The 18,578-nt window shown below is 37.0% G+C and overlaps 1 pseudogene; it reads left to right on the top strand.

The window, feature by feature from the left end:
* The first annotated feature begins 220 nt into the window (after nt 1–220).
* LOC121416103 lies at nt 221–17,305 on the top strand (annotated as a pseudogene).
* Nucleotides 17,306–18,578: the final 1,273 nt, after the last annotated feature.

Here is an 18,578-nt window from a genome sequence, read left to right as displayed (position 1 = left end):
GATTTTTTGCATTGGTATTGATTTGAGCTACTCTATTTGTAAGCCATTTTGTACATGTAGGCTGTGCATTGTATGTCTACTGCCTACACATACACTGTACTTGGTGCTCACCATTCATGTTCATTCAGCTTTAAAGGCTATTGTATTGTTCAAGTAAGTAATTGATCCTATAGCATTACAATGGAGCTATTGAGACTTTGGTTCATCTTTAGCATTCTATTTACTGCTCAAGTCTCAACTGCAGCTGTGCCACATCATGTACATGAGGATATCTTCACACTTCAGTATCCTGGATTCATTGCAAGTACTTGAAACACCGCCAGCCATATTATCAGAATTCAACGGCAACATTCCAGTTCCAGTTATTGAAGTCCGGCGACGTCAACCCCAACCCAGGACCAACAACCGAAAAAACTCCTGGAGAGTACTTTGCCCGTAAGCTATCTGCGAGTACATCTTACAATGGAACTAATGGTCGAATTGTTTATGACAGAGATTTTCTTCTGCAGTGTAACCCTGCATGGAAACATTACAGTCCTGAGGTGGTTACAAATGGACTATCGAACATTGCTCTACTTATAACTTGCGCAATCTTCCAAATGTTCAACTTGATGTTGGTGGTACACTCATTAGACCATCAGAAAAAATACGAAACCTTGGTGTCATATTTGATTCCCGCATGTCAATGTTGTACATATCTCTCATATCTGTAGCACAGTCACTTTTTATTTAAGGAACATTTTCTAGAATCAGAAGGTTTATTGACCAGTCTGCCTGTCACAATGCTGTTCGTTCATTGGTTCTGTCTCGTATTGATTATTGCAATGGGCTCGTTTCTACAATTCCCTCTAATCAATTAGTCCGTGTTCAACGACTACAAAATTGGGCAGCACGATTAATTCTACAAGTTTCCCGGGATCATCCTTCCCAACCACTCTTTAATTTGCTTCACTGGCTTCCTTTTAAACAGAGAATTACGTTCAAATTACTGGTGATTGTCTACAAAACACTGAATAAACAGGCTCCACAGTATTTAAGTAACTGCCTTAATCTATATAGACCAACTAGAGCTCTTAGATCGGCCAGTGATCACCTTCGCCTCACATATTCATTAACTCGTACATTAGCTGGTGATAGAACTTTTACGGTGTCGGCCTCAAAATCCTGGAACAACCTGCCACTAATAATTAGACAGTCTCCATCATTAGCAATCTTCAAAAAGTTATTAAAATCTCATCTCTTTAATACTTTGTAGTTTTTAGAATATTACATCTTATTCATTGTAAGCGCTTTGGGCCTAATGGGAAAAGCGCAGTACAAATAACAAGTAATAATAATAATAATATTAAGCTACATGTAACGTCATTCTTATAGGGGAACCTAAATGAAAAAGGCTTTATGCCCCCCCATGAATTCTTGACTTCTACTATTAATACATTTTTCATCAAAATAAGGGTCTATGCAGCCTATGAACTCATTCAGTGAACAAGGTTATATTATTTATAACTTTGTTCTCTGTTACTATTCTGTGTATGGTAAAATAAGGTTTTTGGTGATTGGTGATTTTTTTTACCTGATTGCTAAGAAAGCATGAATGCTTGTAAGCAAGCAACCAGAGGACCGACGGCTTAAGGTCCCCTCCGAAGGACCTGGTACTGAGGATTAATGCCTTACCAAAGGGCACTAGCGCACCAAGTGGGAATCGAACCCGGGTCACCGGAATACGAACCCCCCGCTCTACCGACTGAGCTATCGCGCCTCCCTTGGTTGGCAATGGTTGGCAATGTTTGTCTTATTTTCTCTTGTTTTGAGGGACAAATTTATGCTTAATTTTATGACACCAGTCAGTTTCCAATACAGCTATTCACTATTCATCAGATAACTTGGTTTTTAATTAATCAAAGTCTAAATTATTTTTTCATTAGGAATAGAGATTGAAAATTTTCTTGAAATTATATTTTCCACCAATAGAGGGCCTGCACAAAAATATGCAAAAAAATCAAGTTTTTGAGCACTCTGGTGAATACAAAAATTATCCCCACATTACTAATGAAAAATATATTTCAACTATGGAAATTAATATTTTTGGTTACAAAAGTGGCATTTTAATGAATTTTTCAAATAAGTGGTCTATGGAGACTATGCACTTGTTCACTGCAACCACCCTGCCTGTGGAGAATCTACATGTAAAATAATTACGGTAGATGCATGTTCACATCACACAATGAAAAATTTCATTAAAATATCACATTGTGACCAAAAAATACTAATTTTCATACAGTTGCAATTTATTCTTCATTAGTAACTTGGAAATCATATTTGTATTCACCATAACGCTCAAAAACTTTAATTTTTGGAATATTTTTGTCTACGCCCTCTATTGGCAGTAAAATTGCGAGAAAATTGTAATTTTTCAATCTCTATTTTTAATGTAGAAGAAAAAATTGATGAAAAGAAGAATTCAATTTTCCTAAGAGCCAAGTTATGTAATGAATAGCTGTATTGGAAACTGACAGAAAAAACAAAATCAAGCATTTGTCCCCAAGAACAAAGAAAATAAGCCAAACATTCACTACACAGGGACTAGTAACAGAGAACAAGGTTATGATCATTGATGAATGAGCAGGTCGATGGTTGATATCATTCTTGAAACTAATCAGAATGTAATCAACACCACTTTGATGTAATTTCTAAGCAATATAGTTATATACTGTAAGAATCATTAAACATCAACCACCCCAATAAAACATTGAGCCTATGGGCATAGGCTCTCACTCTGTGTACTAGATGATGAGCCAACTTTGGAGGGAAAACCAAACAAATATATATAATATACATGTTCAACAATTCCAAACTTCCAGATTTCTTCTAATATAAATGAAGTTGTAATGCTTGTTAGATTTTTCTCTTTTGATTCTAGAATTGATTTATTGTAGGGGTGGATTTGGACCATTAAAACAAATCTTATATCTATCATGGCAGAGATTTACCTTTTTACTATTTACGGTACTATGATTTGTGTGTTTTTTCTCGCAGATCCGTAGAATGCCAACTCAGGTTGTCTGTTCAAGTGACACAGTGTCACAGCTCAGAATATATGCAAGGCAGCTTCACACAATTATTGAAGAATACCAAGAACTCATCAACTCTCATGTTGTAGTAGGTTATCTTCTGATTTCTTTATTATTACAGGGAGGACACACAACTGCGAGGGAGGGGGGGAGGGGGAGGGCACTGTTATAAGAAGGTTAGACACCACGCTCATACAAAATAGACCCTAAACAAACAATCATCCTCCCATCTCAGAGTCCGCTCAAAGGGGCTCAAAGTAATCAGAGTAAGTTTAGGGACATTGATTTTCTATTTACCTCTATCAAAACAGAAAATCTGTTTTGGTTCTTTATTTTTAATGTGAAAAACTCATTGAATTTTATCTTTGCAAAACAGAATTCATATTTTTTGCTTTGTACATTTACTATAAAAGGGAAGTTTGAAACGGAGTTCCATGTTTTGAGAAACAGATTTTTGAGAGCTAGGGAGGATGAATGCTCATATCTTTTTTTTACAGTGGTGTGAGGTCTGGAGTCGGGGCCTTGAACCCGCCCTAACTCTCTTTTGAGAATAAAAGGGTACCAATGTGTAGGGATTTGTCGTGAAAAATGGACCCTCTTCTTCATTGAGAAAATACATGGGGCACAGGAATAGGGAATTGAAAAAAAAACGTTTTTGTTTTTTTTAATATAAAAATGGGACCCAGGTTGAAAGATTCCATGGCAAAGTTCCCCCCCCCCCCATGAAAACTGGGTACTTGACAGTCTTCACCATCGCCTTTTACTGATAAAATAATGAAGTTGATGTTCTTTATCATCACATAGGAGTTCTTCGTAAAGAATCGATGGGAGGTATTACCAAAGTCCTGGCAAGCAGCTCTTGATGGCTTACCACCAGATATCATGGCTAATCAGTTACTAGATCATGAGATGTAAGTTAATTAACTTTATTTGTGCCAAGTAGAATTGTATGATGAGGGCATTTTGATCTCAACTTAGCCCAGGGTCCCATTTCATAAACACTTCTTATAATAAACACTTGTAATCTCTATAACAAATTTACTATCAGCCAATCAGAAAGAAGGATTTTAGTAGCTTTTAACTCTCATTGTAAATTTGTTATAACAAGTTTTTATGAAACGGGACCCATTCTTTAGAGTGACCATTTTTTCTATAGTAGTCCAATATATAGAAAATCAATAGCCTATGTGTACTTACAGCTGAATGATGTTATTTGCACTTAGTGTATAATTGTTTGTTGCAGAAAAAGGTAGCTCTCAAATGAAAGAAATATCCCCCAAATTCAGCAATCACCCCTCTGTGAAATGATATAAAGCCTATAAAGATGTGAATTACTGTATTTCCACCTTGTGCATGAGTGGTCAGTTACACTTCGTAATTCCAAAGGTTCGTAATTCTGAAACGTAAATTGCCTATACCTCGATGTTCGTTAATCAGAAAACGTAAAAGGGTTCGTTAATCCGAACATTTGTGGCATTATTCCGAAGGTTCGTTATTCCGAAGTTTTGATAATCCGAAAATGAAATAAGGTTTGATGTTCGAAGGTTTGTTAGTATAAGGTTCGTTGTTCCGAAGGTTCGTTACACCGAAAATGAAATAAGGTTCGTTAATCGTTACATTTTCAGACTAACGAACCTTTGGAATTACGAACCTCATTTCGTTTTCGGACTTACGAACCCTCGGAATTACGAACCTTCAGAAATACGAACCTTCGGAGTAATGAACCTTCGGAGTAATGAACCTTCGGAATAATGAAGTTTCGGAATTACGAATGTATGCGTGAGTGGTCACACATTGTACATATTAACAACTTTGAGTCATTTTCAGGGATTTGTGATATAATATTGAAAAATGTTAATAGCAAAAAACTATTAAACAAGCTCTACCAAATAATGCATGCACATGACTAGATGGATCAATTAAAATTATAAAAAAGCAGTTAGTTGATGAGTTTATGAACAGTCCTTAAAAAACGTCCTTAACGTTTTCTCAATCTCTTCTTATAAAGAAGTTATAGTATTAAAAAAAAGAATGGGGGGTTGAGTTTTATTTTTTTTCATAAAATGATGAAGGGAAATTTTCCCTGTGCTAAGCAAAAAATATGAAAATAAGGCTGGATGATTGGATAACATTTCTCTTGCAATATATACAGTGCGTATCAAAAAAAAGTTTACACTTTGAAAAAATCCTGTAAAATTATACATTTGTAATATCCTGAAGATTTTTCCACATTTTAACATTGGTACAGATCCATGTAAGCAAATGACGATTTAATTATCGAAAAATATTTCCGCTTGAGTGAGCACCACTTTTGAAAAGTTAGTGAAAAATGATTTGCGCAAAACTTTGAAATAGCTATGCGAATAAAAGTAAACCTTTATCATGAAGAACACTTAGAATTTAGCAAGTAAAATGATTTGAAGATATCTTTGACCTCTTTTAACTTGTTTCCTTGCCCAATACACTTTGAAGAGTGCATTGTGCCCCGCCCCACTCCCCACACACCAAGGCCATCAAGACGATATTTGATTAACACTGAGCTGTGATTTACATAAAATGAATTAGGCTTGATTTCCATTTTTTTAATCATTGTCAAGCTTGGGAAAAGTGTGGAGAAACAAGTATTAAATGAAAAATGACATGTAAGCCCACTTCTAATGATAAAAAACTTAGTGAAAAAGTGCTGGAGATGTCTAATGTAAACTTTTGTTCAGACTCAGTTATGTCCTCAGATCCAGCTGGCACAAAAAGGGTAAAGTTGTGCTTACTAAGTGTTGAAATTTCAATTTGGGTGGCAAATTTGTATAAAAATGGTTGAATGTATCTGTTTTATCTTTATTGACTAAAAGTGCAAGGAAAATGTAGGAAAAATGTATCGCAGGGTAAGTTTGATTTCGCCATTTCCCCTTGACACTGCGTGAAAACGGGCATTTCTGCGCAAACAGATTTCTGCGAGCTTTACAAAAATGGACAGTGCTCACTCAAGTGTAACATTCTGTCAAAACTTTTACTTTCATTGGATAGATGAGACCCAAACCCAAGATTATATGTGAAAAAATTACCCACATGTTGTATATTTTTTAATTCCCAGAGCTTTTTCAAAGTGTAAACTTTTTTTTGATACGCACTGTATAATTTCTGTAGTTTGTTTATTTTTTATAATAATAATTTGAACAAAAACCATGAGAAAAAATATATTTTCTTCTATGCTACCATGAGTTCCTTCCCATTAAAAAGGAAGCATCTCTGATATTTTCAAAATTGGCGATATAATTTCTTGATTTACATGTAGGCTATTTTCAGTATGCTATACATGATGCTACAGGTATTGGAGTCACATATATTCTTTTCCAAAAGAATATTTTCCTCATTTACTCTGAAAAACTCAATCCACAAAGTTGTTTCTTTATGTCATTTGAGGGCAGTATAAATGTCTCCTTGTTTCTACATGTATATCACAGGCATCAGCCGCCGCAGACTGTGTGGCCATTGTCCCTCTTGGCATACCGTGCTGCCACACAAGCCCTGGCACTAGACACGGCCCCAACAGCCGGTGATTCCCTCAGCATTAAAATGGACCCAGCCTGAAACCAATCGATCTACTATGCAGACTACGTGTCAAAGCGAAGAAGAAACATGAAATCTTACGCTTAGCCGAGGTAATGATTGAATGACAGGACATTTGCTCTGGTATTGATATCTCAGAGAGCATATGGTTAGGGTTAGGATTGTAATACAGTTTTTTATTGTCTCACCTGCATAGCAGAGCGAAACTGTAGGCGCCACTTTTCCGACGGCGATGGCGTCATCAACATTGAAATCTTAACCAAGGTTAAGTTTTTGAACTGTCATCATAACTTGGAAAGTATACGAACCTAGTTCATGAAACTTGGACATAAGGGTAATCAAGTATTACTGAACATCCTGCCTAAGTTTCAGGTCACATGACCAAGGACAAAGGTCATTTAGGGTCAATGAACTTAGGCTATGTTGGGAAATCAATATCGAAATCTTAACCAAGGTTAAGTTTTTGAAATGTTGTCATAACTGCAAAGGTATATAGTTCATAAAACATTGACATAAGAGTAACCAAGTATCACTGAACTTCTTGTGCGAGTTTCAGGTCACATGACCAAGGTCAAAGGTCAATGGACATTGGCTATTTTGGGGGTATTTGTTGAATTACCATCATAACACTAAGTATATTGGTCTAGTTCATAAAACTTGGAGTTGTCAATTATCACTGAATATCTCATGCGAGTTTCATGTCACATGACCAATGTCAAAGGTCATTAAAATTTGGCAATTTTTAGAGGTAGTTATTGGATTGCTGTCATAACTTTCAAAGATTATAGATAGTGACTGTATAAAATGTGGATTTACATGTAGGGGTAATTAAGTATCACTGACAAGTTTTAGGTCACATGATCAAGGTCAAATGTCAATGAACGTAGTATTGTATCATTATATGAATTGTGTTTTTTGTGAATAATTATTTCATAGTAGTTTTTAAAGTCAGCACTGCTGCTATATTGAATCACGTGATGCAGGTGAGACCGCCAGAGGCATTCCACTTGTTTAAATTTTCTGTGTATTTCTCTTCTCTTCCATCCTCTCCATTTATTTATCCTCTATTTCTTCTTTGATGTTCCTTCTTTCTATTCATCCATTTACTCCCAAATTCCCCTCCCCCTCCCCTCTACTGACTCTACATTTCCTGTGAACACGAAATTTATATGTGAGGTTATCATTTTGAAAGTCACAATATTTTGCATGGAAAGTTTATGTGTAACTAACCTATTTGTACAATTGATGACAATTTAGCTGCTGTCTACAATGATCTTTTAATCTATTCATCTATCTATCCATCCACTCATCCATCCTTCCTTCAATCCATCCATCCACCCATCCATTTATTATCCATCTATCTACCCATTCAATCCATCCATCTATCTACTCATCCATCCACCCATCCATTTATTATCCATCTATCTACCCATTCAATCCATCTATCTACTCATCCATCCACCCATCTATTCATCCATCCATCCATTATCCATCTATCTACCCATCCATCCATCTGTCTATCGCCCACCCATCCATCCACCCACCTATCCATCTACATTTATTTACCCATCTATCCATCCACTACCTATATATCTACCCACCCATCCATCTATCTACCAATCCATCCACCCACCCATTCACCCATCCATCCATCCACCCCCATCCACCCATCCATCAATCCATCCACCCATCCATCCACCCACCCATTCACCCATCTATCCAACCATCCATCTATCTACCCATCCACCCACCAACCCATCCATCCAACAACCCACCCATCCACCCTCCCACCCATCCACCCTCCCATCCATCCACCCACCAACCCATCCATCCACCCTCCCATCCATCCACCCACCAACCCACCCATCCACCCTCCCATCCATCCATCCACCCTCCCATCCACCCACCAACCCATCCATCCACCCACCTACCCATCCATCCACCCATCAATCAGGTGATCAATTCTGCAACCAGGAAAGCAGGAACTGAGAGGGTTGTTGATGTAGGATCAGGCCAAGGTCATTTATCAAGGTTACTCTCCTTTGGTTATGGTCTCAAGGTCACCGGTATTGAGGCAGTTGGTGGTCATTTGACATGTGCAGCTAAGGTAGACAAGTAAGGCCTTACTCTGATCTTAGTATACTAGTAATATGCTTTTCACCCTGCACTTTTTTCCTTAACCCCAGGAAATTGGTTGGGCTGAGAGGGGTCTTAGCCCCACCAATTTTCTGGGGTTAAGTTTAGCAACTTCACATTCACACTATGTTTTAGCAAAGTGGGCTAGCACAGTAAATAGTACGTTACTATCTGGCCCTGCAAAGAAGCAAGAGTTAACCGGCTTAATTGTACTCTGTATGGTAAAATCATCAATAATCCCGAGTTGTGTGATAGTTAATGCCTTAACCCCGGCTAAGCAAATAGTATGGGGTTATAGTCCATGGTTAATGCAGTGTGAAAAGCATAAGATTTTCTTTAGACAAGGACTCATTCATTGGTTCAATTACTTTGGTGCTCAAAAAGCATACATGTAGATTTTAACAAATCATAAAAATGCCTTGGCTTGTCAGAGATTACTGCCTGACATGCATTATGAGCACTTAACATTAACATGAAATAAAAAATAATTAATGTACCAAAGAATATAAGCAAGGTAGTGAATGTTAAAAATGAATACTATTAACCCCCAATATATATATATATTCCAACAAGAAGCATTGTTTAATTAATTAAGTTTCAAGCCGATATATGTATTTTTTTCATTTTCTTTTCTTACAGGAAAATAAAGACCATTATCCAGAAGAGAGTGAGTATGAATTTTCTCTATATATTTTCTTATTTTGGCTGGGGGGGGGGGGGATGTGAGTCGCTTTCTCTCAACTAAAGAACAATGTACAGATTCCAAGAGATCCCAAGATTCCAAATGTGCTCTAACCTCTAATACCATTGGAAAATATCTACATTTCCAAATACTGTAACATCAATGAATGGTTTTGATTTCATGAAGACTGTTGTTTTTTATTCTCTCATGTTTTTAAGTAGTTTGCAACTACTAGTCTCTGATTTATATAATTGTTGTTTTGTAATCTCCATTGTTCTTTTAACAGATGGAAAGGCAATCTGAACAACCCGTTAAGAGTATCCCCCACACACTTCCGCAGCATGTAGAATGCATGGTTCACCCCCAGATAACCCCTGAAGAGTTCCTTGATGTCATAAACCACCAATCAGCTGTAAGCAATGACTCGGACCAGTCCAAGAAGCACAGAAAGGAGGGTGCAGCTCATTGTGCTGAGGGACAAAACCTTGAGGTCTTGTCACCTGTAGAGAAGTCTACTGAAGCACCTACCAGTCTTGATCACTTCTTAGATATACCTCCACCTTTGGGGCATCCAGATCATGATCCAACGAAAGAGTCCAGTAATGCTTGCCTTGATATGGCCAATGAAAGATCAACGCTTCATCAGTTGGTGTCAGAGGACAGAGGCTCTGATGCGTTTGTGCTAGCTGGCCTGCATACATGCGGTGACTTGGCCCCGACGATGTTGAGAGTGTTTTCCAAGTGTCCCCAGGCCCGGGCTCTGACCTCTGTCTCGTGCTGTTACATGAAGATGAAATGTGCGCTACCTGAAGCAGTTCCATCACCACCCGCAAATTCCTTGGAACCTGTTCAAAATGGCGACTTGAGAAAGACGATCCATTCAGATTCTTTGCAAGAATCCCCCATACTAACTGAGAACCACGACAGACTGGAATTTCCAAGAGAAAAATCATACTCAGATAATAACAGTTCAGTGGATGATTATTCGACACTGAATTCAAAGGGTTATCCCATGAGCAAGTTTGTTCAGAGTCTTGGTGGGAAAATCATCAAGTTTACAGCTATGAAACTAGCCTGCCATTTCCTTGAAAGCTACTTCAAGCAGTTAAAAGGTGAGATGAACTTTAGAAAGTAACAAAGCATTTAATGTCATATAGCTGAGTGGACATTCATGAAATAGTATAATTTCAAATCCCTTTTAGAAAAAAAGTGAATTAGGAGAAATTAAATTTTTATGCCTCAGACTACTTTCTGTTTGTAGACCTAGTGAAATTGAACCAATATCCATTGGGATCATGCAACTTTATATAAAATGTCATCATGTGTCAAAGCCAAGGTTGACTTTTAGGTCAACTGTGATATTGCAATATTTATTATAAATAGCATGCATTTATCAGCTTCAGATGCCAGCCTAGGATGCCAACCTGATTCTCAATGGGTATCATACATCCTTAGTGGTCTTCAAATGTTAAAGGTCATCAAACAGGTCAACTTGAATGTAACAATACTCTATCAAAGTCCAACATAGAGGTCACTGCTGATATCACGATATTCTATCATTTATTTGTTAGCCTCAGATGCCAACCTGATTCTCCATGGGTATCGTGCAACCTTAAAAGTCATCATAGATGGCTTTGATCCCGGGATGACCCAGTCTTACTCAGGCATTTTTAGAATCAAGAAAGCAGTGGCTAGTGTCAGAAAACCCCACCTCAAGACATTTCAAGAGTAAGTGTTAACCTCTTGCATACTGGATTCTGTAATTGACATATGCATTGCACAGGGACCACATGGTTTCAGTGAACAGCAGGTTAATGAAGAAGTGGGCTTTCTGGGTAGAGCCCCTTTTAAAGAGCTGAATGCAGCATTCTCGCCAGAAAAAAATTCACCCATGTCGGGGACTTGTGCTGCCACTCCCGGGGGGGGGGGGGGGGGTGCGGGAGTGGGGGTTCACCCCTCCCTCGCGGAGCGCGGAAGCGACGGCCTTTTCATCAAATAGAGACGCCAAGGAAGCCCCATTGTGGCGTATTTTTAAGCCCACACAAATGCACATAAATGCTAGGCCTGGGAATAAACATCGATTGATCGAATGGTTCGATTGGCATGCCGCCAATCACCAATCGATTAGCAAAATTTACACAAATCGAATGTTCGGCAGATCCCGATTATGACATTGGGAGAACTCGAATACCCAAGTAATAATAACAAAATGACAAGAAAACAATGATGACACTTCATACAGGTTTAAAAATTATGTTACCGAGATAATTTTTCAAAAATAATCAATGATTGTATTACATTCACAGTTACACACCAACATGAAAGCGCTCCGATTTTTTTTTAATCCCACCCAACCTTGCCCTCGATACACAAAATGAGTTCATTGTCTGCGTGCACAAAACAAGAAGAAAACACACAACCAAGCTCACTTGAGCTGATTGGACCTTCGGATAGCCAATTAAACTTTTGGGGAAACAAAGAAGAAGGCAGTGGTTCCCTTATCAGGAGAGGTCATGACTTCAGAAATAAATTGACCCCTCCCCCATCTGTGTGTGTGAGGGAGAGAGAAAGATAAGGGTGGGAGCCGGAGAATTCCTTTGTTTCAAAACAATAATGCAACCTTTTTTCTATCCCCCTCACACAATGAAAACTACATTCCAACATGCGCCCATCTTCACCGGTACTTTCTCGACTAGTCTCCAAAAATAGACCCAGTTATACATGTAGGTTCAAATGATAAACAATCGTAATTTCAAAAGGTATTTCAAATTAAATATTTTGCAAAATATTTTTTTGAAATACATGCATCGAATCGTGGGCAGTGCCACAAGTGGGGGCGGGGACATGGTGTGGGCAAGGGATGAAATTGTTCAAGAAATGCTCCACCTGGGGTCAGTCTCAAAGAATAGTTCATGAATGAGTTGTTTACATCTTTTGGCTTTGGACGATCTGGGCTGATTCATTCATATGCAGGGGTGTGGCACTTGGAGGGATGCATGCATAATACCAGAGGACCAGCATGGATTTAGGAAGGATTTTCATTGGAACAATAAACTGAAAGTTTAATCTCATTTCATGTAGTTCCTTTTGATATAAATATCATGGAGAAGGGGAAAAAGGTCCTACTTTCATTTATTCTAAACATGTGACTTTGATGGAGATTTCACCATAAAGTAGGTCAACTATTGTGACTTAAAAGACCTGATTCCCGGCGAACAATCGAATCATTCGATTATTTTTTCAGGAAATAATTGAATGGTAAAAATGACAATCGTCCCAGGCCTAACATCCATGCACCATGGCGGTCACGCACAGTTCTCAAACTCCTTTGCTATTCGTTCATTGTGTGCAGAGAGGGCGGGAAAAATGACAAACACAGTACAACTCCTTTGCTATTCGTTCATTGTGTGTATAGAGGGCGGGATAAATGACAAACACAGTACAAGTACATACATGTTCCTTGTATATACAATGCATTTATTCCAAGTTCCACTCCCATCATATCAGTAAGCGCAGCTACCGGTAGGTCATGGAGCATAGCCGGTGTGATGTGCGGACGGGGGCAGACGGGGGAATAGGGGGTATAGTGCCGTCATATGCCCGCAATAGCAGCCGCGAGCTAGCTGGGCGCCTTGCCACTTTCCTAGCCGTAGTAGGCCTGTAAGTGGTCTTAAGTTGGTGGGACTTCGGCGCAACCCGATAAATGAAGTTGATATCACTAAGATGAGTTCATGGAGTGTATTATTTTTTTTCTGAATATTTCCATTTAATTTTTCCATGCATGTCGCCACGCATGTCGCTGAAATTTTACGCATGGTTCCACTTGGTCTCCATTTCCGCACGCATGGTGTTTGCACCATGCGTATTATACACTGGCGAGAACGCTGGCTGAATGTGAGACAGGATATAAAGAGAGAAAGTAATGGCCTCAAAGTTGAGAATGTCTAAGAGAGAGATATTAATGAAACATGATTACTGGTATTTCCAATAACGGTGGGAATTTGGTAATCTCCCTGCTTCAACTTTATTAGTTTTCTATAACGATATATTGCCCCCTCTTTGCACAGTCTGAATAGTATATGCCAGTTTCACCCAAGTTGACCAGACAACCCATAATTGATGCAAGGACTCAAAGTAGCGAGTTGATATATTTTTTCAAAATATTGGCTTGGTCTCAAACTTCTTCATCGAAATAAAAGTTAGGGAATTTCAGATGGATATTTTTTATCTTAGCATATTTAATGTTAAAGCCCTTGTATAGCTTTGGTAAAGGGTCAATAATGTGATTGATAATCGAATATCATCTAATATGACAGTCTTACTGAAGCGTAGAGACCGTTAGATATTTTTCCAACTGCACTTCTCTGAGAAAATTTCAAATATTCAAATCTTGGATATATAGCGCCCTCTCTCGGCGATGCTTGTTTTAAATTAAAAAAATTGGCATTCAAGCACTAATCTTATAACTTTAGTGATTAGATATCCAAAAGTTACAGACAAAGAACATATCTTGATAGTTTCAGCCCATTCCATGATTTGGAATAGGATTTAATTGAAAGACAAAAACACAGAGATATTTTAATTTGATCGGGTGACCCGATCAAGTTAAATTTCCATGTAAAATCGCAAAATTTATCCTGTAAAACACAATTTAATTTCATATCCTCCACATCATAACTGTTATAGGGCATATCCATTCATATTAGCTAGCAATGAATTGGAATAGTGATAGGTGCATTTTGGTGGATTTACCAAAACTATACACAAGCTTTAACGCAAATTGTATTTTTTTTATAACCAGACAAGGTGATAGCAAATAATTTTGAAAACTTGATTGATAGTTTTCTGAACTATAGAATTTTAAAGCACACTCCTATGGGTTGCTGGCTTCATAATGCTTCTTCCATATTCAAGGAAATCATTGTGTCCCAATTTTTTTTCATTAAAATTCATATTTTTGTATTTTCATCATCGTCCCATTTCACAAATCATTTAAGTTTGTGACGACTTTTTACACCAAGATGAGAATATCTGAATTTTGAATAAAGTTGACAACTGGCACTCCACAAAAGTGTGGTCTAAGTTAACCTCGGTTTAACTATACCACGACTATCAGAATAACACCCTATGATTCTATTAAGTGTAATTAGTGCATAAACCATGAATTTAAAACCACAGTTGTGAACATTTGCCAATGATTTTCCAAACTTGTTTCTTTCGTGCATATTTCAGGTATGCTTCTGGCGTGCTTGGTGCTCTGGGCATTCCATGTGAAGACCACCGCCTAGCAGAACTGGAAGAAATATGCCGACCGGAATGGACCAATGTCATCACTTTCCATGTGCTTCGTAGTATGATGGGTCCCATAGTAGAGAGTTTACTATTGCTGGATAGGGTCCTCTATCTCTTTGATCAAGGTCGGTGTAATCTTATTTTGCTAATTACAGAGAATGTCATCGTTTCTTGTCATACCCAATAAAGTGATTGTTATGTGTTGCATGAAAAGATAAGCTAATTGGTACTTGTATTGAAATCATTAATTGTTGTCTTTATCATCTTAATTATTTTCATCTTCAGCAGCAGCAGCATCATCATCCTCTTCATCATCATTATTATCATCATCACTATCAGCAGCATCACCATCATCATCACTCTCATCACCATCATTACCACTGTCATCAATTATCACTGCGATGATTATCCAGCTCCTAATCATCGTTATTGCTTTCACTACACATCATCATAATTACCATTCTAGTTTTTGTTAAGTTTGCCATTGGCCTCTTCACTGATCAGCAGCAGCAAGAAGAGCACCACATCCATCTTTATCATAATTATCGTCATTGCCATCATCATCGTCACAAATTAAAATCATTGTCATCTTCCTCTTTGTCATTATCAGTATCAAAATCATTATCATCCTCTTATTATCATTATCATCATCATCACCAGCATCATTTCTTCATCATCATCACCATCAATATCACCACCATCATTATCATCACCTATGTTGCCAACATCATAATCATCATGGAAAATGAGGATAGAAAAGAGGCAAAAAATTAAAGGAAAATGTTTACATTTCTAGGGTTTCTAAAAATGATGTTTGATTATTAGATTTTACACCTGTATATCAAGGGAAAATGTGCACACGGGAATGAGTAGAATATTTGAAAAATGATAATTATAATTTGTAATAATAATTTAAATTTCTATTGTCCAATTTCTGTATACTTAACTGCGCATTAGAATACTTAAAAGGTGAAATAGTTGACAAGTTAAGTAAACAAAAAGTATGATTAAGTTAGGATTACTGGCAAATGGAAGCCTACTTTCTCTACAAATTACATGTATATTTACCAATTGAACACGGGGGGGGGGGGGGGGGGTTAGAATCCTGTGTCGTGCATATGTGCTTCCACCTTTCAACATAATTGTTTTTGAGATGTATTATTCTGGCATATGATATGACAAGCTAATTTCTCTTCAACACCCCCTACTCAATTGGCCAGTGAAGTCAAAATCTAATACATAGTTCTTCTGTTTCTCACTCTATATTACAACGTAAACTACAGGTATAGAGAGCAAACTCGTTCCTGTATTTGATGCAAGTATCTCTCCAAGGAACTTTGCACTGGTGGCGATAAAGGATGATGACCATTAGCGAAGTTCTACAAGATGATAGATGTTGTCACAATAGTTAACAATCTTGAAATAATGACTGCTTCTCTGAATACTGATGTTTTATTTTGGTAAGTATGCCAAAAGTGCATGCTCCTCCATGTATTTTAATTCATTACAAGATTATATAAATTTGTATGCCCAAAAATTGGTTAGGAGGTGAAGGATATAAAGGAAAGGATGTGTTTTATTGGATAAATTTTATATCAGGATTCACTCTCACCATGTGCCTGATTGGATTTAAAATTTAAGGCTATAATTTTTTTTTAGCTTGCTTTAATATATTCAGTTGTAAATTGTGCAAAGTCAATGCTCAAAGGTTTATTTATAAATGAAGGTAAAATCATTATCAAGAGAAGGTGCTAGATGCCAAATTTTAATTCTGATGGTTAAAAAAGGAAACATCAAATGACCACCAGACTTCTGTAATATTGGAATGTAAGATGATGCTCAAGTACAAGGTTGGGCTCAATTACAGTACTTTCTTCTATTACAATTACAATATTGAAGATTTATTTAATTACAATTAATTTTCAACTGAATTACATGTTTTACAATTACCAATTACTTTTGTGAATTACAATTACTTTCTATAAAAGTCATGAATGAATTCAATTTGTATTGTGTATGTACTAGCACCACCTATTTCAAGGTAATTCTAAGTTACAGAGAAGCTGACAAAATTAACGTTTATGTTTAACTAAGGGAAGAAAACGGATTACATGTATGCCTATTAAATCATAAAATTAAGTACCAGTAAGTTTATTGTAAAGTAATTGAAATTAATTAAATGTAATTAAAGGAAACAAAAACCCAAGAGAAGAAGCAATCTTATTGGAAAGAGTAAAATGAGAGGAACAATTTAAAACAAGTTTCATCAAAATCGGTCGTGAAATGAGCAAAGTTATGAACGCTTTATAAGGTCTTGTTTTACTTTGTATGGGGATGTGTAAATTAGCAAACATGCTTCAAAATGGCTGATTTTGTGGACAACTCTCCACTATTTTTAGACATAATTTTTCAGATATTCCCCATTATCTTTCAAATTGCATATTGCCTCATTCTGAGCATAATATATGCCATGGAAAACTATAATTCACACCACATATGTCAGGGTCCAGAGGAAATGATGTGAAATAAAAATAAAGAGGAAAATCTGAAAATTCATGTACAAATGGAGGGTTGTCCACAAAATCAGCCATTTGAAGAATGTTTGCCAATCTGAGGATACCCATTGAAAGTAGAACAAGACGTCCATAACTTGCCTATTTCATAACCAGAGCTGCCAACCTGAACAAGGACATTTCAGTATCTTCCATGCTGAAAATCAGTATTTTGGTGAGGAAATTAGTATTTTCACAGGAATACCATAAGACAACACATACACAGAAACTTTAGAAATCAGTATTTTGCATGAAACCATCAGTATTCTTCTTTATTTTAAGTAATAAATACAGAAAATCAGTACTACTTGGCAGCTCTGCATACCCGATTTTGATGAAACTTTTTTTTTAATTGTTCCTCTTGTTTTACTCTTTCCAATAAGATTGCTTCTCTTCTTGGGTTTTGGTTTCCTTTAATTATGTAATTGATCAATTGGCTTGTAATTGAGCCCAAACCTGCTCAAGTATAATTCACATTACTGACCCTTCACCAAAGCATGATAGAGGCTTTTTGAAAACGGAGATAAATCCACTCAGAACCACCCTGGAGGGTTAGTGAACTTCGGTGTTCAAACCTCCAGTAAGTGCATATGAAAAATACACGGGAAGTGTCTATTACATAGCGTAGCGTAAAAACAAAGCAATATTAATACTTAAATTAAAAATTACAGTGATCATATTGTAAATTTGTAATGAAAAAGGTATTTTTCAATAAAATGTATCTTTGAATATTGCAGTTACATTTATTTGTTTTTGAACTCCAAGAGCAAGATTTGTTATTAATTCAAGGAGATAATAGTTTTACCAAAAAAAGAAAAAACAGCGCATATGTCTCATTTCTGTTACGCATCTGAGATATAAACTACCTTGACTTTTTAAAAGATAGAAGATTAAGCAAAGGGGTACTCGGAGGAGGGGAGAAGAAGGAAGAGGAGGAGGAGAAAGAGGAGGGGAGGAGAAGGAGGAGAGACATAGGGGGAGAAAGAGGAGCAGATAGAAGAGGAGAAAGGGGGGAGGAAAAGGAAGAGGGGATTTAATGCAGGGTGTACATACCATTGATATACCAATACCATAAAAAATGATGAATACATAATTAGCCCCATTGAATTCTATTGTCCTGGCTCCTAACATTTAAATTACTACCATGAAAAATTCTGCTCCTCTTGAAATCGTTTCCATTAACTCCATTCCATGCAATGTATGTACATATCATTTAAAAAGGAACTGCCATTCAGAAATCTTTTTTTTTCATTGGTATTACTGACACTGGTATCACAT

Source organism: Lytechinus variegatus, chromosome 5 (genome assembly GCF_018143015.1).
Source record: "Lytechinus variegatus isolate NC3 chromosome 5, Lvar_3.0, whole genome shotgun sequence".
Lineage (NCBI taxonomy): Eukaryota > Metazoa > Echinodermata > Echinoidea > Temnopleuroida > Toxopneustidae > Lytechinus > Lytechinus variegatus.
This window is presented reverse-complemented; position numbering and strand designations above follow the sequence as displayed.